Here is a 19,466-nt window from a genome sequence, read left to right as displayed (position 1 = left end):
TATTACACAGAGGAGAGGATGGTAGGGTGATAGTGAGTGTTGTATTGAATAGAGTGGAGGACGGTTGGCTGATAGTGAGTGTTGTCTTACACGGAATGGAGGATGGTAGGCTGATAGTGAGTGTTGTATTACACGGAGGGGAGGATGGTAGGCTGATAGTGAGTGTTGTATTACATGGAGGGGAGTATGGTAGGCTGATAGTGTGTGTTCTATTACATGGAGGGGAGGATATTAGGCTGTTTGTGTGTGTTATTACACAGAGGGGAGGATTGTAGGGTGACAGTGAGTGTTGTATTACACGGAGGGGAGGATGGTAGGGTGATAGTGAGTGTTTTATTACACAGAGGGGAGGATGGTAGTGTGATAGTGAGTGTTTTATTACACAGAGGGGAGGATGGTAGGGTGATAGTGAGTGTTGCATTACATAGAGGGTAGGATGGTAGGGTGATACTGAGTGTTGTATTACACAGAGGGAGGATGGTAGGGTGATAGTGTGTGTTGTATGACTCAGAAAGGAGGATGGTAGGGTGATAGTGAGTGTTGTATTACATAGAGGGGAGGGTGGTAGGGTGATACTGAGTGTTGTATTAAACGGAGGGGAGGATGGTAGGCTGACAGCGAGTGTTGTATTACACGGAGGGCATGATGGTAGGCTGATAGTGAGTGTTGTATTACATGGAGGGGAGGATGGTAGGGTGATACTGAGTGTTGAATTACTCTGAGGCGAGAATGGTAGGCTGATAGTGAGTGTTTTATTACACAGAGGGGAGGATGGTAGGGTGATAGTGTGTGTTGTATGACTCAGAAAGGAGGATGGTAGGGTGATAGTGAGTGTTGTATTACATAGAGGGGAGGATGGTAGGGTGATACTGAGTGTTGTATTACACAGAGGCAGAATGGTAGTGTGATAGTGAGTGTTTTATTACACAGAGGGGAGGATGGTAGGGTGATAGTGAGTGTTGCATTACATAGAGGGTAGGATGGTAGGGTGATACTGAGTGTTGTATTACACAGAGGGAGGATGGTAGTGTGATAGTGTGTGTTGTATGACTCAGAAAGGAGGATGGTAGGGTGATAGTGAGTGTTGTATTACACGGAGGGGAGGATGGTAGGTTAATAATCGATGACATTTGAATTGCACGGAAGGGAGGATGGTAGGCTGATAGTGAGTGTTTTATTACACAGAGGGGGGATTGTAGGGTGATCGTGAATGTTGTGTTACACGGAGGGGAGGACAGTCGGCTGATAGTGAGTGTTGTATTACCCGGAGGGTAGGATAGTAGGCTGATAGTGAGTGTTGTATTACACAAGGGGAGGATGGTAGGCTGGTAGTGAATGTTGTCTTACATGAGGAGATGATGGTAGGATGATTGTGAGTGTTGTGTTACATGAGGGGAGGATGGTAGGCTGATAGTCAGTGTATTACTCGGAGGGGAGGATGGTATGGTGATAGTGAGTGTTGTATTACACGGAGGGGAGAATGTTAGGTTGATAGTGAGTTTTGTATTACACAGAGGAGAGGATGGTAGGGTGATAGTGAGTGTTGTATTGAATAGAGTGGAGGACGGTTGGCTGATAGTGAGTGTTGTCTTACACGGAATGGAGGATGGTAGGCTGATAGTGAGTGTTGTATTACACGGAGGGGAGGATGGTAGGCTGATAGTGAGTGTTGTATTACATGGAGGGGAGTATGGTAGGCTGATCGTGTGTGTTGTATTACACGGAGGGGAGGATATTAGGCTGTTAGTGTGTTTTTTATTACACAGACGGGAGGATTGTAGGGTGACAGTGAGTGTTGTATTACACGGAGGGGAGGATAGTAGGGTGATAGTGAGTGTTGTATTACATATTGGGGAGGATGGTAGGGTGATTCTGAGTTTTGTATTACATTGAGGGAGGATGTTAGGGTGATAGTGAGTGTTGTATTAATCAGAGGGGAGGATGGTAGGGTGATAGTGAGTGTTGTATTACATGAGGGGAGGATGGTAGGCTGGTAGTGAGTGTTATATTACACGGAGGGGAGGATGGTAGTCTGATAGTGAGTGTTGTATTGAATAGAGTGGAGGACGGTTGGCTGATAGTGAGTGTTGTCTTACACGGAATGGAGGATGGTAGGCTGATAGTGAGTGTTGTATTACACGGAGGGGAGGATGGTAGGCTGATAGTGAGTGTTGTATTACATGGAGGGGAGTATGGTAGGCTGATCGTGTGTGTTGTATTACACGGAGGGGAGGATATTAGGCTGTTAGTGTGTTTTTTATTACACAGACGGGAGGATTGTAGGGTGACAGTGAGTGTTGTATTACACGGAGGGCATGATGGTAGGCTGATAGTGAGTGTTGTATTACATGGAGGGGAGGATGGTAGGGTGATACTGAGTGTTGAATTACTCTGAGGCGAGAATGGTAGGCTGATAGTGAGTGTTTTATTACACAGAGGGGAGGATGGTAGGGTGATAGTGTGTGTTGTATGACTCAGAAAGGAGGATGGTAGGGTGATAGTGAGTGTTGTATTACATAGAGGGGAGGATGGTAGGGTGATACTGAGTGTTGTATTACACAGAGGCAGAATGGTAGTGTGATAGTGAGTGTTTTATTACACAGAGGGGAGGATGGTAGGGTGATAGTGAGTGTTGCATTACATAGAGGGTAGGATGGTAGGGTGATACTGAGTGTTGTATTACACAGAGGGAGGATGGTAGTGTGATAGTGTGTGTTGTATGACTCAGAAAGGAGGATGGTAGGGTGATAGTGAGTGTTGTATTACACGGAGGGGAGGATGGTAGGTTAATAATCGATGACATTTGAATTGCACGGAAGGGAGGATGGTAGGCTGATAGTGAGTGTTTTATTACACAGAGGGGGGATTGTAGGGTGATCGTGAATGTTGTGTTACACGGAGGGGAGGACAGTCGGCTGATAGTGAGTGTTGTATTACCCGGAGGGTAGGATAGTAGGCTGATAGTGAGTGTTGTATTACACAAGGGGAGGATGGTAGGCTGGTAGTGAATGTTGTCTTACATGAGGAGATGATGGTAGGATGATTGTGAGTGTTGTGTTACATGAGGGGAGGATGGTAGGCTGATAGTCAGTGTATTACTCGGAGGGGAGGATGGTATGGTGATAGTGAGTGTTGTATTACACGGAGGGGAGAATGTTAGGTTGATAGTGAGTTTTGTATTACACAGAGGAGAGGATGGTAGGGTGATAGTGAGTGTTGTATTGAATAGAGTGGAGGACGGTTGGCTGATAGTGAGTGTTGTCTTACACGGAATGGAGGATGGTAGGCTGATAGTGAGTGTTGTATTACACGGAGGGGAGGATGGTAGGCTGATAGTGAGTGTTGTATTACATGGAGGGGAGTATGGTAGGCTGATCGTGTGTGTTGTATTACACGGAGGGGAGGATATTAGGCTGTTAGTGTGTTTTTTATTACACAGACGGGAGGATTGTAGGGTGACAGTGAGTGTTGTATTACACGGAGGGGAGGATAGTAGGGTGATAGTGAGTGTTGTATTACATATTGGGGAGGATGGTAGGGTGATTCTGAGTTTTGTATTACATTGAGGGAGGATGTTAGGGTGATAGTGAGTGTTGTATTAATCAGAGGGGAGGATGGTAGGGTGATAGTGAGTGTTGTATTACATGAGGGGAGGATGGTAGGCTGGTAGTGAGTGTTATATTACACGGAGGGGAGGATGGTAGTCTGATAGTGAGTGTTGTATTGAATAGAGTGGAGGACGGTTGGCTGATAGTGAGTGTTGTCTTACACGGAATGGAGGATGGTAGGCTGATAGTGAGTGTTGTATTACACGGAGGGGAGGATGGTAGGCTGATAGTGAGTGTTGTATTACATGGAGGGGAGTATGGTAGGCTGATCGTGTGTGTTGTATTACACGGAGGGGAGGATATTAGGCTGTTAGTGTGTTTTTTATTACACAGACGGGAGGATTGTAGGGTGACAGTGAGTGTTGTATTACACGGAGGGGAGGATGGTAGTCTGATAGTGAGTGTTGTATTACACGGAGGGGAGGATGGTAGAGTGATAGTGAGTGTTGTATTACATATTGGGGAGGATGGTAGGGTGATTCTGAGTTTTGTATTACATTGAGGGAGGATGTTAGGGTGATAGTGAGTGTTGTATTAATCAGAGGGGAGGATGGTAGGCTGGTAGTGAGTGTTATATTACACGGAGGGGAGGATGGTAGTCTGATAGTGAGTGTTGTATTAAACGGAGGGGAGGATGGTAGGCTGATAGTGAGTGTTGTATTACACGGAGGTCATGATGGTAGGCTGATAGTGAGTGTTGTATTACATGGAGGGGAGGATGGTAGGGTGATACTGAGTGTTGAATTACTCTGAGGCGAGAATGGTAGGCTGATAGTGAGTGTTGCATTACACAGATGGGAGGATGGTAGGGTGATAGTGAGTGTTGTATTACAGGGAGGGGAGGATGGTAGGTTAATAATCGGTGAGATTTGTATTGCACGGAGGGGAGGACGGTAGGCTGATAGTGAGTGTTGTGTTACACAGAGGGGAGGTTTGTAGGGTGATAGTGAATATTGTGTTACACGGAGCGGAGGATGGTAGGCTGATAGTGAGTGTTCTATTACACGTAGGGTAGGATAGTAAGCTGATAGTGAGTGTTGTATTACACAATGGGAGGATGTTAGGCTGATAGTGAGTGTTGTATTACAGACAGGGGAATATGGTAGGCTGTTAGTGAGTGTTGTGTTACATTAGGAGAGGATGGTAGGCTAATTGTGAGTGTTGTATTACATGAGGGGAGGATGGTAGGCTGATAGTGGGTGTTGTATTACATGGAGGGGAGGACGGTAGCCTGATAGTGAGTGTTGTATTACACAGAGGGGAGGGTTGTAGGGTGACAGTGAGTGTTGTATTACATAGAGGGGAGGATGGTAGTGTGATAGTGAGTGTTTTATTACACAGAGGGGAGGATGGTAGGGTGATAGTGAGTGTTGTATGACTCAGAAAGGAGGATGGTAGGGTGATAGTGAGTGCTGTATTACATGGAGGGGAGGATGGTAGGGTGATTAAAAAGTGTGAAGTGTATTTTCCAAGCATTGAATGGATTCATCCATTTCAATATTTTAATAACGCTGTGTTTTACAGACATGTCTGATGGTCTAATGTGCTGAATTTTAACTTAAAACCTTCTGAGTCATTCCGCTGTACTAGTTCAAGAATGGAGATAAAAAGTCCATCTTTACAACGAAAACTGCTTATCAATGGGCTTTACACGGACTGGTGATCTCAGTTGGCCTTTCTCATTGTTCCTGGTCTGTGGTTAACAACCTACAAATGCAGCAATGGCCCCAGCAAAAGTGAAAACCATTCACTCCAAATCACGGGGATGTGACTCATAGAAGGGCTGATAATTTTAAACAGCTATTGGAATCCCAAGGAGTAAAGCTTTTGTTAATATAGTCAGTCAGTAAAAGGAAATGGAAAGCAAGTTACTTCGCAGCAGAACTTATTACCCAGAAAGGGAAACGTCACACAGTCGTTGAGAAGCTGATAATGTCGGCATGTAAAATTATAGTGGGAAAATGCTCGGACAAGATGCAGTACGAGAAATTGAGAAGGTTTCACACTCAGTGATGATCACTTGTGATGATCAGGAAGGAAGAAGAGTGCTGAGGAGTGATGGCGCGATCGTCGGTGACGATTCTGGATCTGCAGACTGGCACAGTCGGGACTCGGGAGCAGCCGGGATGTGGGCACTTCCTACGTCTCCTCTTCTGGATTCCTCCATCCTTGGCTGCACCGTGGATCAGCTTTCTCCGGCGGTCTCTGTCCCAAGCCGGCTGCAGACACTCGTTGACGTCGATATTCGCCCGAGGGAGCTGCTGCTTGTCGGTTTTTATACTTTGTATGCGGGGGGGCTCTGAGAGAGTTCTCCATTCAGTATTGCTTTCGATAACCTGGAGATGTCCATGCGAGACAGGCCAGCGGAGTTGCTTGAGCGGCAAAGTGGCTTTAATGCTTGCAAGTTGAACCTTCTCCAGGACCTCGTTGTGGGAGACAGGATCCTACCAGCTGATCCCCTTGGAGTGGAGGCAGCTCTGATGGAAACGCTGCAGTGACCGGATTTGCCTGTGGTACAAGACCCAGGCTTTGGAGCCGTATGTTGAGACGACGGCAGCCCTGTACACCTGGATTTTTGTGGGCAGGCGCAGCTGGTGGTTCTTCACACACGTTTCTGGAGGCGCCCAAAGGTAATGCTGTCTCTGCCGAGTCAATTGTCCACATCCTGTACTGCGGTAGTGTCGTAGCCCAGGTAGGTGAACTGAGAAACCGTGGTGAGAAGGTGAGCCAAAGGGGTGGATTGTAAACGCCACGAAGGGGCTTCTGATGGAGAATCATGGCTTTCTTCAGATTGACTGTTAACCCAAAAGCCCTTGCAGCCTTGGCAAACTGTGGCTGCAGCCTGTAGCGCGTCCTGTGTGTGTGAGAAGAGCACAGTCGTCCACCTGATTCGGGGGAAAGACGGCCATTCTCAAACAGCACGATAGGTCGATGCATTGAGGACGTCACTTGATGCTGAAGAGATTTTGTTTGATCAACTGAAAAAGAACAGCTTCTCTATCCAGGTTGATGAGTCAACAGATTTCACCAATAAATGTCACGTTGTTGCATTTGTAAGATTGGTAAATGATGCTGAAATTCAAAAAAACTTTTTCTGTTCCAAAGAGCTGTCCGAAACAAGCAAATGCCAAGATATATTTAATGTTTAGTCTTCATATCTGGAAACAAAAGGTCTGTCTTGGAGGAACTGTTGGCATCTATACTGATGGTGCCCCATCAATGGTCGGCTCCGTGAGAGTTTTCACTTCTCTTGTAAAAGACCCGACGTTGCTCACAACACACTGCTTTCCTCACAGAGAGCTGCTGATGTCAAAAACTCTTGGAGCAAAAAAGAAAAAGAGTTCTGAATGATGCCACAAAACGGTAACTTTTTAAACAAAGACCAGTTCACTCGACAATGTTGAAAAAACAGTGTGAAAACCTGGACAAAGAGCACACCTATCTCCTGCTACAAACAGAAATCCAGTGGCTCAGAGGACGAGTTCCCAACAGAGTGTTTGTGCTCAACGGTGAATCACAGGAGTAATTGCAGTGTCCGTGTCCTGCGTTCGGGTCCATCCGGCCCCGTTCCTGACAGAGATCCCAACAGGGTGTTTGTACTGAACGGTGAATCACGGGAGTAATTGCAGTGTCTGGTCCTGTGTTTGGGTCCATCCGGCCCCGTTCCTGACAGAGTTCCCAACAGGGTGTTTGTGCTGAACGGTGAATCACAGGAGTAATTGCAGTGTCCGTGTCCTGTGTTCGTGTCCATCCGGCCCCGTTCCTGACAGAGTTCCCAACAGGGTGTTTGTGCTGAACGGTGAATCACGGGAGTAATTGCAGTGTCTGCGTCCTGTGTTCGGGTCCATCCGGCCCCTTTCCTGACAGAGTTCCCAACAGGGTGTTTGTGCTGAACGGTGAATCACGGGAGTAATTGCAGTGTCCGTGTCCTGCGTTTGGGTCCATCCGGCCCCGTTCCTGACAGAGTTCCCAACAGGGTGTTTGTACTGAACGGTGAATCACGGGAGTAATTGCAGTGTCCGTGTCCTGCGTTTGGGTCCATCCGGCCCCGTTCCTGACAGAGTTCCCAACAGGGTGTTTGTGCTCAATGGTGAATTGCAGGAGTAATTGCAGTGTCCGTGTCCTGCGTTTGGGTCCATCCGGCCCCGTTCCTGACAGAGTTCCCAACAGGGTGTTTGTGCTCAACGGTGAATTGCAGGAGTACTTTCAAGAAAATAGTGGGCCAGATTTTGCTGAGTACGTTGAAAATGAAGAATGGCTGCTGAAACCAGCCTATTTCGCAGACATCTTTCATGGCACAAAGCATCTGAACAAGTCTCTGCAAGGCCCTGGAGAAAATGGTTTGATTTGAAGCAACAAAATTCTTGGATTTAAAAAGAAACTGAATCGTTGGAAAAATCATGCTGAGAAAGGAAATCTTCAAATGTTTCCTCTGCTGCTTGGACTTGAGAGTGAGAAAGATATCAGTAAGTCTCGAGTCTTATTGAATCCACCTGGAAGAACTGCAGATCAACATTCAGCACAAGTGTGTGGCTCGGCGAGGCACCCCGTCTCTGAATCTTCGGCTCAGCCTGCGAACTTGACTTTGAGAGGAGAGCAAGAACTTTGTGAGCTGCCGTCTGTTCATGCTCTCAAGATGAGATTTCCTGACCTGCCCCTGGACAAGTTCTGGATTTCTGTGAAAGAAGAGAATCCCGCCATACATGGGAAAGCAATGACATTTTGCTACAGTTTTCAACTTCTTACATGTGTGAGCAAGCTTTTTCTTGATTAACAAGCATCAAGAGTGAGGATAGAAATCATCTCATTTCAGTTGAAGGTGAAATCTGTATCTGCTTGTCTCAAGATTGATCCAGAATGGAGTATTTGTGCAGCAAAGAACATGCACTGGTTTTACATGCTAGGCCTATGTTTGGGCTTGATCTTGTCACTTAGTAAGAAAATGTGTTTTCAAAGCCTTGTATAAAATTGTGTCTAGGCTATATTTTTTCATATTGTTTTGGCTTATGGTTTTTAGTAACTTTACTACTCAACGATGTCAATAAATTTTCATGTTAGAAATAACATGAACTAAAATCAATTGAACAGAAATTTATTATGTTTACCTTATGAGTTTTTAAAATTTGTGAAAGAAAAAGGATTAATTTCAAGAAAGGTAAGCTAAGCTTAACTCCCTTTTTTTCAAGAAAGGTTAGCTAAAAATTCATTCTCTACTCAAAAAAGTATTGACAATTATTTTTGGATTATTATATCTACAGCTTACTGATCACACTAACGTACTGGGAGCTGTAGATCTAATAATGTTTTTTTTAAAACACAGGGTTCCCTGAGACCTGAAAATTATTTCAAGGGTTCCCCAGGGCAAAAAGGTTGAGCAAGGCTGCTCTAGAGCATTATCCTGTGTTTGTAGAATTGCTACATCGACTTTTCATTCCTGTGAGGATAAAGGAGCAGCGTTACATTTAATGGAGTGTTACAACAGCCAACGTTAGCTAGGGTAAAGAGCCAGTGTTACAGTGAAGGCTTGTTATAAACAGCTGCCATTAAAGGTGTTGTGGTAAAGCCAGTTGTGGATCTGCTTGATCACACTGAACACATCTGCAATATACAAAGTATAACTAAAATGTTTCTCATTTCTCTTTCAGTTTTTGTATGCAGAAGAGAAGTCTTATTCTTACGTTTAGTTTTAAGCCATTGGGACATTGCACTGGAGAGCACTGTCTCAAAAGAGCCACTTCCCAGCCCACAGCGACAAGGACGTGTGGTGATAACCCAACTGCAGAGGGAGCGACGCCAAAGCGGATTGAATCGTTCGCTGAATTTTAATAAGAACTGTGCAGAGCAAAAGGAATATAATAAATGCATGGCCAACAGGGCCAATGACGAACACTTAAAATAAAAGCTAATGGTGACACCATGGCTCTGAAGCAGTAACTAAATACTAAATAAATTCTGCCCCTCTGCAGCATCAATCTAAACTGAAGCCTCCTTTCCCGGAGTGAGGACCGGAGTAAGCAGGCAGCGTTAATGTCACTGCTGTGCTTTGGACAAGATTTGACATGACTGAAACATGGCAGCTAAATACAACCACAACAAAACAGTCATTGGCTGGAATGTGCACGCTCAATAGTACGATTGTTGCCCGTGGTGCTCAGGGGCCGTGCCTGGGGGCACTCAGATTCCCCGGCAGAGTCTGAGAGTGTAACAGGGCCCCCACCCTAGGGGCCAGAGACCTGTACCCGCTGGATGAGAGACTTGTCAAAGATTCAAACTACATTTATTGTCAGAGTGTGTATGCAGTATACAACCCTGAGATTCATCTTCCCGCAGACAGCCACGAAACAAAGAAAAATCATGGTACCTGTTTAAACACCCTACATGTGAAAAAAAGAAATCGCACAAAAGGAAACTAGGAAGCAAATGACACACAGAAAATTAATCATCAAACCAGAATCAGTTAAGTCCAGCGCTGTGCCGTTCGTTAACCGCAGGTCGTAAAGCCACTCAGCACCGAAATGCCCTGATCAAACTCTGCAAAAGAGTAACTGGAGCCCAAAAGCACATGTAACATGAGCCGCAGAGTCATACAGAAGTGAGTCCAGACGCACGAGCTGTGTCAGATACAAGTCTATCTGATTCACAGCAGCGTGCTGAGTGGCCCAGTGAGAGCAGCCCCTGGAACCTGCTCAGACACACCAAGTATCCAGGGCCAGTGGAGATGTTGGGACAAAAGGCTGCGGCCCAGGAGGAATTGAGGATAGGTTCTGGGGATTTCAAAATGCAGATAGTTTGGTAAAATCAGATTCGTGCTGAATCCAAAGAGGAATTTGTAGAATACCTAACAAATGGCTTTTTAGAGCAGCTTGTGGTTGAGCTCAGGAGGGAAGAGGCAGTTTCGGATTGGGTGTTGTACAATGGAATTGGTGAACGGAGTCAGTAAGTATTTTGTTTCAGCTTTCACTGTGGAAGACACCAGCAGTATGACAGAAATTCGAGAGTGCCAGGGGGCAGAAGTGAGTGCAGTTGCTGTTGCTAAGGAGAAGGTGCTTGGGAATCTGAAAATCTGAAGGTAGGTAAGCCAGCTGGATCAGAGTGAGAAAACCCCAGGTTCTGAAAGAAGCAGCTGAAGAGATTGCGGAGGTATTAGTAGTGATCTTCTCTAGATTCTGGTAAGACTGGAAAATCTACTCTTTGATAAAGGAGGGAGGCAAAAAGCACCCTGACTTCAGTGGTTGGGAAAATATTCAAGTCCGTTATTCAGTATGTAACTTCGGGGTTCTTAAAGGCACATAAAATAGGCTAAAGTCAGCATGGCTTCATTAAGAGGAAATTTTACCTGACTAATTTGTTGGAATTATTTGAGGAGCTAACAGGCAGGATAGACAAAGCAACACGTGCAACAAGCTGGAGGAACTCAGCAGGTCGGGCAGCATCCGTGGAAACGAGCAGTCAACGATTCGGGCCGAGACCCCTCGTCAGGACTCATAGACAAAGGAGGGTCAGTGGATGTTGTTTAGTTAAATTTTCAGAAGACCTTTGACATGAGGCTGCTAAACAAGATAAAAGCCCATATTTTAGGAAAGATTGGGGAGAAGATGCTGCAGGGATCAGAGCTAGTTGCATTCTTGTTTGTTATCTATATCAATGATAATGTTAACTGGATCAGCAAATTTGCAGATGACACCAAGATTGGGGGTGTAGTGGACACCGAAGAAGACTATCAGAGCTTATCGTGGGATGTGGATCAGCTGGAAAATTGGACTGAAAAATAGCAGATGGAATTTAGTGTGAAGTGTTGCATTTTGGCAGGACCAGGCAGGGTGGGTCTTGCACATTACAGCAGGGCACTGTAGAGTGTGGTAGAACAAAGGGATCTGGCAATACAGGTTCACTGAAAGTGATGGCACACAATGACAGGGTCGTAAAGAAACTTTTGGCTCATTGGCCTTCATAAATCCATGTGTTGAGTACAGAAAATGGGACATTATGTTGGAGTGGCATAAGACATCGTAAGGTCTAACTTGGGGTATTGTGTGCAGTTTTGTTGTCCTACCTACAGAAAGATGTAAGTAAGTTGAAAGAGTGCAGAAAACATTTAGTCGGATGTTGGCTGGTCTGGAGGACCTGGGTTAGTAGGAAAGACTGAACAGGTTAGGACTTTATTCCTTAGGATGTAGAAGATCAAAGGAGATTTAATAAGGGTATACAAAATTATGAGGGGTATAGAGAGGGTAAATGCAAGCTGGCTTTTTCCATTGAGGCTGGGTGGGACTGCAACTAGACGTCATGGGTTAAGAGTGAAAGGTGAAAAGTGAAAAGATTAAGGGGGACATGAGGAGAAACAGCTTCACTCAGAGGTCATGAGAGTGTGGAATTGGCTGCCAGCGCAAGTGGTGCATGCATTTCAATGCTGAAGGGAAGTTTGGATAGGTACATGGATGGGAGGGGCTGGAGGGCTTTGGATAGGTACATGGATGGGAGGGGGTTGGAGGGCTTTGGGTAGGTACATGGATGGGAGGGGGTTGGAGGGCTTTGGGTGTGGTGCAGGTTGATGGGAATAGGCAATTTAAATGATTTGGTGTTGAGCAAAATGGTCTCCCAGAGAACGGTCTGTCAGAGAAAGCAGGATCTCCCAGTGGCCACACTTTTTAATTCCACGTCTCATTCCCATTCTGATATGTCTATCCACGGCCTCCTCTACTGTCAAGATGAATCCATACTCAGGTTGGAGGAACAACACCTTATATACCGGCTGGGTAGCCTCCAACTTGATAGCATGAACATTGACTTCTCTAACTTCCGTTAATGCTCCTCCTCCCTTCTTACCCCATCCCTGATTTATTTATTTATTTATTTATTTCCCCTTACTTTTTTTTCTCTTTCTCTGCCCCTCTCACAATCACTCTGCCTGTTCTCCATCTCCCTCTGGTGCTCCCCTCCTCTTTCTTTCTCCCTAGGCCTCCCGTCCCATGATCCTTTCCCTTCTCCAGCTCTGTATCCCTTTTGCCAATCACCTTTCTAGCTCTTCTCTTCATCCCTTCCCCTCCTGTCTTCTCCTATCATTTCGGATCTCCCCCTCCCCTTCCTACTTTCAAATCTCTTACTATCTCTTCTTTCAGTTAGTCCTGACGAGGGGTCTCGGCCCGAAACATCGACCGTACTTCTCCCTATCGATGCTGCCTGGCCTGCTGTGTTCCACCAGCATTCTGTGTGAGCTACAGTCTAAGGCGGATGACCTGGAAGCTCGGTCTCACTGTCAGAACGTTCGCATTATCGGGGTTCAGGAGAAAGATGGAAACAATAAGCTGGTTTAATTTGTAGCCACGTTGCCTCCAAAGTTGCTGGGGGAAGAACATTTCCACCAGCCGATTGAAGTGGACCGTGCCCACTGGAGCCTAGCACCGGCTAAAAATGTCAGGCCAAGAGCTGTTATTGCGAGGCTACACCACTACCAGCTTAAAGAGCTGGTGCTACGGCTGTCTAGGGAGAGAGCTCCGCTCCTATATGACGGGCGCCTGGTGTTCATATACCCGGATTTAACCTTGGCTACCTTGAGGAAACGCCAAGGTTTCCAGAACATTAAGGAGAAATTCAAAGCCAGGAAAATTTGGTGTGGATTCTGGTACCTGACGAGGTTTAAGGTTACAGTTAACACCACCACCAGTACATTCAGCACCGCAGCCACAGCGGAGGAGCTCCTGAGCCGATCGCTAGCGGCTTCATTTGGAGACTGTTTGTTATGTTCAGTGCATGAGGAACGGAAAAGTAAGCTCACACTGATTGCTATTGTTTATTTGTGGAGGCGTTTCTCCCGCGTTTAGTGAGTAATGGATAGTTATCTCACTATTCCGGGCCGTGTGTTGTCTCATGGATGTAGCTTTGACTCTTGGTTAGGGGTATGGAAGTACTACTCCTGTTGTGCTTTTATTTTTGGAAGGGTTTTTTGTGTTTCTCAAGGGTTGTTACAGCACATCTATTTGTTCGAGTTACAGTTTGTGTTACGCTGTGACCATACAGCATATTTTTTGGTTAAGCAGCAGACATGACATCTAATTTGCATATGCACAGCATTGGTGAGATTAAACTTGTTAGCTGGAATGTACGGGGGATGAAGAGAGGGGAGGTGTACGCACATCTTCGGACACTTGAGACCGATATTTGCTTTCTTCAAGAAACGCACATTAAGAAAACAGCAACGAAAGTGCTTTGTCCCTCCTGGGCATCTCAGGTCTACCAGTCGAATTTTAGTACAAAAACTAGAGGTGTTGCAAAAAAAAACATACCGTTTATTCACACACAAACTATTGAGGGGAGATATGTAATAGTGAGTGGAATATTAAACTCCATACCATTGACACTAGTAAATGTGTACGGGCCCAACTTTGATGATCCAATTTTTTTCAGAACCTCTTTAAGGCCATGCCTAATCTGTCTGACTCCAACGTAATTGTGGGTGGAGACTTTAATTGCATCTTAGACTCCCTCCTAGATAGACAATGTCCCCGAGTTTGTTCATTTAAGAACAGTGTAACACTTAATAATCTCATGCAATCGTATAACATAGTGGATATGTTATAGTACACAGGGGACTGTCCTGTCTCCCTTTCTCTTCACCATCTACACCTCGGACTTCAACTACAACAGAGTCTTGCCATCTTCAGAAGTTTTCTGATGACTCTGCCATAGTTGGATGCATCAGCAAGGGAGATGAGGCTGAGTACAGGGCTATGGTGGGAAACTTTGTCACATGGTGTGAGCAGAATCATCTGCAGCTTAATGTGAAAAAGACTAAGGAGCTGGTGGCGGACCTGAGGAGGGCTAAGGCACCAGTGACCCCTGTTTCCATCCAAGGGGTCAGTGTGGACATGGTGGAGGATTACAAATACCTGGGGATACGAATTGACAATAAACTGGACTGGTTAAAGAACACTGAGGCTGTCTACAAGAAGGGTCAGAACCGTCTCTATTTCCTGAGGAGACTTTAACATCTGCCGGATGATGCTGAGGATGTTCTACGAGTCTGTGGTGGCCAGTGCTATCATGTTTGCTGTTGTGTGCTGGGGCAGCAGGCTGAGGGTAGCAGACACCAACAGAATCAACAAACTCATTCGTAAGGCCAGTGATGTTTTGGGGGTGGAACTGGACTCTCTGACAGTGGTGTCTGAAAAGAGGATGCTGTCCAAGTTGCATGCCATCTTGGACAATGTCTCCCATCCACTCTATAATGTACTGGTTAGGCAGAGGAGTACATTCAGCCAGAGACTCATTCCACTGAGATGTAACACTGAGCGTCATAGGAAGTCATTCCTGCCTGTGGCCATCAAACTTTACAACTCCCCCCTCGGAGTGTCAGACACCCTGAACCAATAGGCTGGTCCTGGACTAATTTCCACTTGGCATGATTAATTTATTATTATTTAATTATTTATGGTTTTATTTTGCTATATTTCTACTCTATTATTGGTGCAACTGTAACGTAACCCAATTTCCCTGGGGATCAATAAAGTATGTCTGACTGACTGATATTTGCAGGCTTCTTAATCCCACGAAGAAAGATTTTTCATATTTTTCTGCAGTACACAAATCCTACTCTAGGATTGATTATTTTCTGTTAGACTCAACATTGGTCTCGTCGGTTGCACTTACCTCGGACCATGCTCCTCTCTCCCTTACACTCAAACTGACCCACAAAAGAGTTGGCGGTTAAATAATGCTTTGCTAAAGGATAAGGATTTTTGTTCTTATCTTTCAGGTAAGATAGATCTATACTTAAGCACCAATGATGTGGGTGATGTTGATGATTCCACTCTTTGGGAAGCCATGAAGGTGATCCAAGATGGCGGCACGACGCAGCTTGCAGCGGCCACTCCGGAGCTGATTATCTGTTATTTGTGAAGTGGGGTGCCGTGCACAATCATAATTGATTGAAAACGGACGTGGGAGCACGGAGAAACATCGGGAAATTCCAGGAAGACCTTCTTCATTGCTGCTGCTGCTGTGAGGTCCGGGTCTCTGCTGAGAAGAACAGGCCCCCATCCTCAGGGTCGCGTTGCCGATGGCTGTTGGCGGGGCCATCTTAATACACTTGGCAGAGGATGGTGCTCGGAGAAGCTGTGCCAGAGGGAATGGTTGTCGGCTCGGAGGTTCGACAGACTCAGGTCGCATCCATTGTGTGCTGCGTCTGCGAGGCTCGGTTCGACAGAGCTTTCATTGTGTGCTGTGTCTGCGAGGCTGAGTCAGGCGGTGCCGTGGAAGTCCATAGCGGGGGTATTCCCTTCTGCCGCCAGCGTGGGATGACGAGTCTGTCGGGACCCTGGGGACTTGTGGAAACTGTGTGGTGATTTTTTTTGAACTTATAGTCCTTTAACATCTTTGGACTATTTTTACTGTGCCCATGGTCTGTTTTTTTTATCAATTATGCTATTGTTTGCACTGTTGTAACTATATAGTTTTGTAACTATTTGGTTTTGTGCAGGTCGTGTAGCTTTAGTTTTTGGTCTTGTTTGTCTGGTGGGTTTGGAGCTCCTTTCCGGGGAACGCGCTAAGATGGTAGCGCGATGTTAATACGCAGCAGCCTCTCCGGACTCTGGATTGGGGATTGCCAAACGTTATGTGAATTTTCTGGTGTAGTCTGTTTTGTCCTACATGATGGAGCTCAGGTGAATACTGCAGGTCTTAAACAGGCATGGGTGGATGAATTGGGAATAGAACTGACAGAGGGATGAGTGTTTAAAGAGTATACATGATTGTTCGGTCAATGTCAGCCACATACAGTTTAAAACAATACATAGACTCCATTATTCCAAAGAAAATTTGCACAGCTTCTACCTTGATGTTTCACCAGTTTGTAATAGATGTAAATCTGTGAACAGTAACTGGTCACATTCATTCTGGTCACGTCGTAAGCTTTATGCACACTGGAAAAGTATTTTTCACTGTTTCTCTGAAGCTTATGGGAAGCGGTGGGAACCAGACCCGCTCACAGCCGTCCTTGGAGCAACAAGCTCCCTACCTTCAAATGGCTGTATTGTTTAGAATGGTGATTGCTAAGAAGTTAATCCTGCAAATGTGCCTGTGTACGATCTGTGGCTGAGAGAACTGACAAATACTTTACATTTGGAGAGACTGAGACTATGTAATGAGCACAGAGGGGACATCTTTGAAAGGATATGGGGCCCTGTTCTTACGGGGTGTGGCTGAGGTTTTGTTGGTGCAGTGCACCTCTGCTGTGTGTTTACTTTTGCCTTTTTTTCTCTCTTTCGCTGCTCAGCATTTAATTTGATCTTGCTATGGTTGTGATTTTTGTGGATGTGCTATAATTTTTTTGTTAGTTTTTTCCAAGTCTGTTCACATAAAACAATAAAATATATTTTAAAAAACCTACAGCACAATACAGGTCCTTCGGCCCACAAAGTTGTGCCGTACATATCCCTACCTTAGAAATTACTAGGCTTACCCATAGCCCTCTGTTTTACTAAGCTCCATGTACCTATCCAGGTGTCTCTTAAAAGACCCTATCGTATCCGCCTCCACCACCGTTGCTGGCAGCCCATTCCACACACTCACCACTCTCTGCATAAAAAACTTACCCCTGACATCTCTTCTGTACTTACTCCCCAGCACCTTATCCCTGTGTCCTCTTGTGGCACCCATTTCTGGGAAAAAACCTCTGACTATCCACACGATCAAAGCCTCTCATCTTCTTATACACCTCTATCAGATCACCTCTCATCCTCTGTTGCTCCAAGGAGAAAAGGCCGAGTTCACTCAACCTATTCTCATAAGGCATGCTCCCCAATCCAGGCAACATCCTTGTAAATCTCCTCTGCATCCTTTCTATGGCTTCCACATTCTTCCTGTAGTGAGGTGACCAGAACTGAGCACAGTACTCCAATTGGGGTCTGACCAGGGTCCTGTATAGCTGCAACATTACCTCTCAGCTCCTAAATTCAGTTCCACGATTAATGAAGGCCAATGCACCATATGCCTTCTTAAACACAGAGTCAATCTGCACAGCTGCTTTGAGCGTCCTATGGACTCAGACCCCAAGATCCCCCTAATCCTCCACACTGCCAAGAGCCTTACCATTAATAATGGTATCATATTTGACCTACCAAAATGAACCACTTCACACTTATCTGGTTGAACTCCATCAGCCACTTTTCAGCCCAGTTTTGCATCCTATCAATGTCCCGCTGTAACCTCTGACAGCCCTCCACACTATCCACAACACCCCCAACCTTTGTGTCATCAGCAAACTTACTAACCCATCCCTCCACTTCCTCATCTAGGTTATTTATAAAAATCACGAGGAGTAAGGGTTCCAGAACAGATCACAGAGACACTCTACTGGTCACCGACCTCCATGCAGAATATGACCTGTCTACAACCATTCTTTGCCTTCTGTGGGCAAGCTAGTTCTGGATCCACAAAGCAATGTCCCCTTGGATCCCATGCCTCCTTACTTTCTCAATAAGCCTTGCATGGGGTACTTTATCAAATGCCTTGCTGAAATCCATATACACTATATCTACTACTCTTCCTTCATCAATGTATTTAGTCACATCCTCAAAAAATTCAATCAGGCTCATAAGGCACAACCTGCCCTTGACAAAGCCATGCTGACTAATCGTAATCATATTATGCCTCTCCAAATGTTCATAAATCCTGCCTCTCAGGATCTTCTCCATCAGCTTACCAACCACTGAGGTAAGACTCACTGGTCTATAATTTCCTGGGTTATCTCTACTCCCTATCTTGAATAAAGGAACAACATCCGCAACCCTCCAATCCTCCGGAACCTCTCCCATTCCCATTGATGATGCAAAGATCATCGCCAGAGGCTCAGCAATCTCTTCCCTCGCCTCTCACAGTAGCCTGGAGTATATCTCATCCAGTCCCGGCAACTTATCCCACTTGATGCTTTCGAAATCCTCTTTCTTAATATCTACATGCTCAAGCTTTTCAGTCTGCTGCAAGTCATCCCTACAATCACCAAGATCCTTTTCCGTAGTGAATACTGAAGTATTCATTAAGTACCTCTGCTATTTCCTCCAGTTCCATACACAATTTCCCACTGTCACACTTGATTGGTCCTATTCTTTCACATCTTATCCTCTTGCTCTTCACATACTTGTAGAATGCCTTGGGGTTTTCCTTAATTCTGCCCGTCAAGGCCTTCTCATGGCCCCTTCTGGCTCTCCTAATTTCCTTCTTAAGCTCCTTCCTGTTAGCCTTATAATCTTCTATATCTTTAACATTATCTAGCTCTCTGAACCTTTCGTAAGCTTTTCTTTTCTTCTTGACCAGATTTATTACAGCCTTTGTACACCCTGGTTCCTGTACACTACCATAACTTCCCTGTCTCATTGGAACATACCTTTGCAGAAATCCACACAAATATCCCCTGAACATTTGCCACATTTCTTCCGTACTTTTCCCTGAGAACATCTGTTCCCAATTTAAGCTTCCAGTTTCCTCTTCCTATCTCTCTCCAATGCTATTCTAAAGGAGATAGAATTATGATCACTATCTCCAAAATGCTCTCTCACTGAGAGATCTGACACCTGACCAGGTTCATTTCCCAATAGCAAATCCAGTACAGTCTCTCCTCTTGTAGGCTTATCTACATATGGTGTCAAGAAACCCTCCTGAATACACCTGACAAACTCCACCCCATCTAAACCCCTTGCTCTAGGGAGATGCCAATTGATATTTGGGAAATTAAAATCTCCCACCACGACAACCCTGTTATTATTACTCCTTTCCAGAATCTGTCTCCCTATCTGCTCCTCGATGTCCCTGTTACTATTGGGTGGCCTATAAAAAATACCAAGTTATTGACCCCTTCCTGTCCCT

General features: G+C 45.4%; 1 protein-coding gene across 1 annotated transcript in view; it reads left to right on the top strand.

The window, feature by feature from the left end:
• Positions 1–12,064, top strand: part of LOC132406661 (uncharacterized) — a 177,954-nt gene extending 165,890 nt beyond the window's left edge. Inside the window, exon 3 of the transcript XR_009516217.1 lies at positions 9,254–12,064. The gene's annotated coding sequence lies outside the window, so the exon portion shown is untranslated. The remainder of the gene's footprint in view (positions 1–9,253) is intronic.
• The last annotated feature ends 7,402 nt before the right edge of the window (positions 12,065–19,466 follow it).

The sequence above is a fragment of the Hypanus sabinus genome, chromosome 17, assembly GCF_030144855.1.
Source record: "Hypanus sabinus isolate sHypSab1 chromosome 17, sHypSab1.hap1, whole genome shotgun sequence".
In the NCBI taxonomy this organism is placed as follows: domain Eukaryota; kingdom Metazoa; phylum Chordata; class Chondrichthyes; order Myliobatiformes; family Dasyatidae; genus Hypanus; species Hypanus sabinus.
This window is presented reverse-complemented; position numbering and strand designations above follow the sequence as displayed.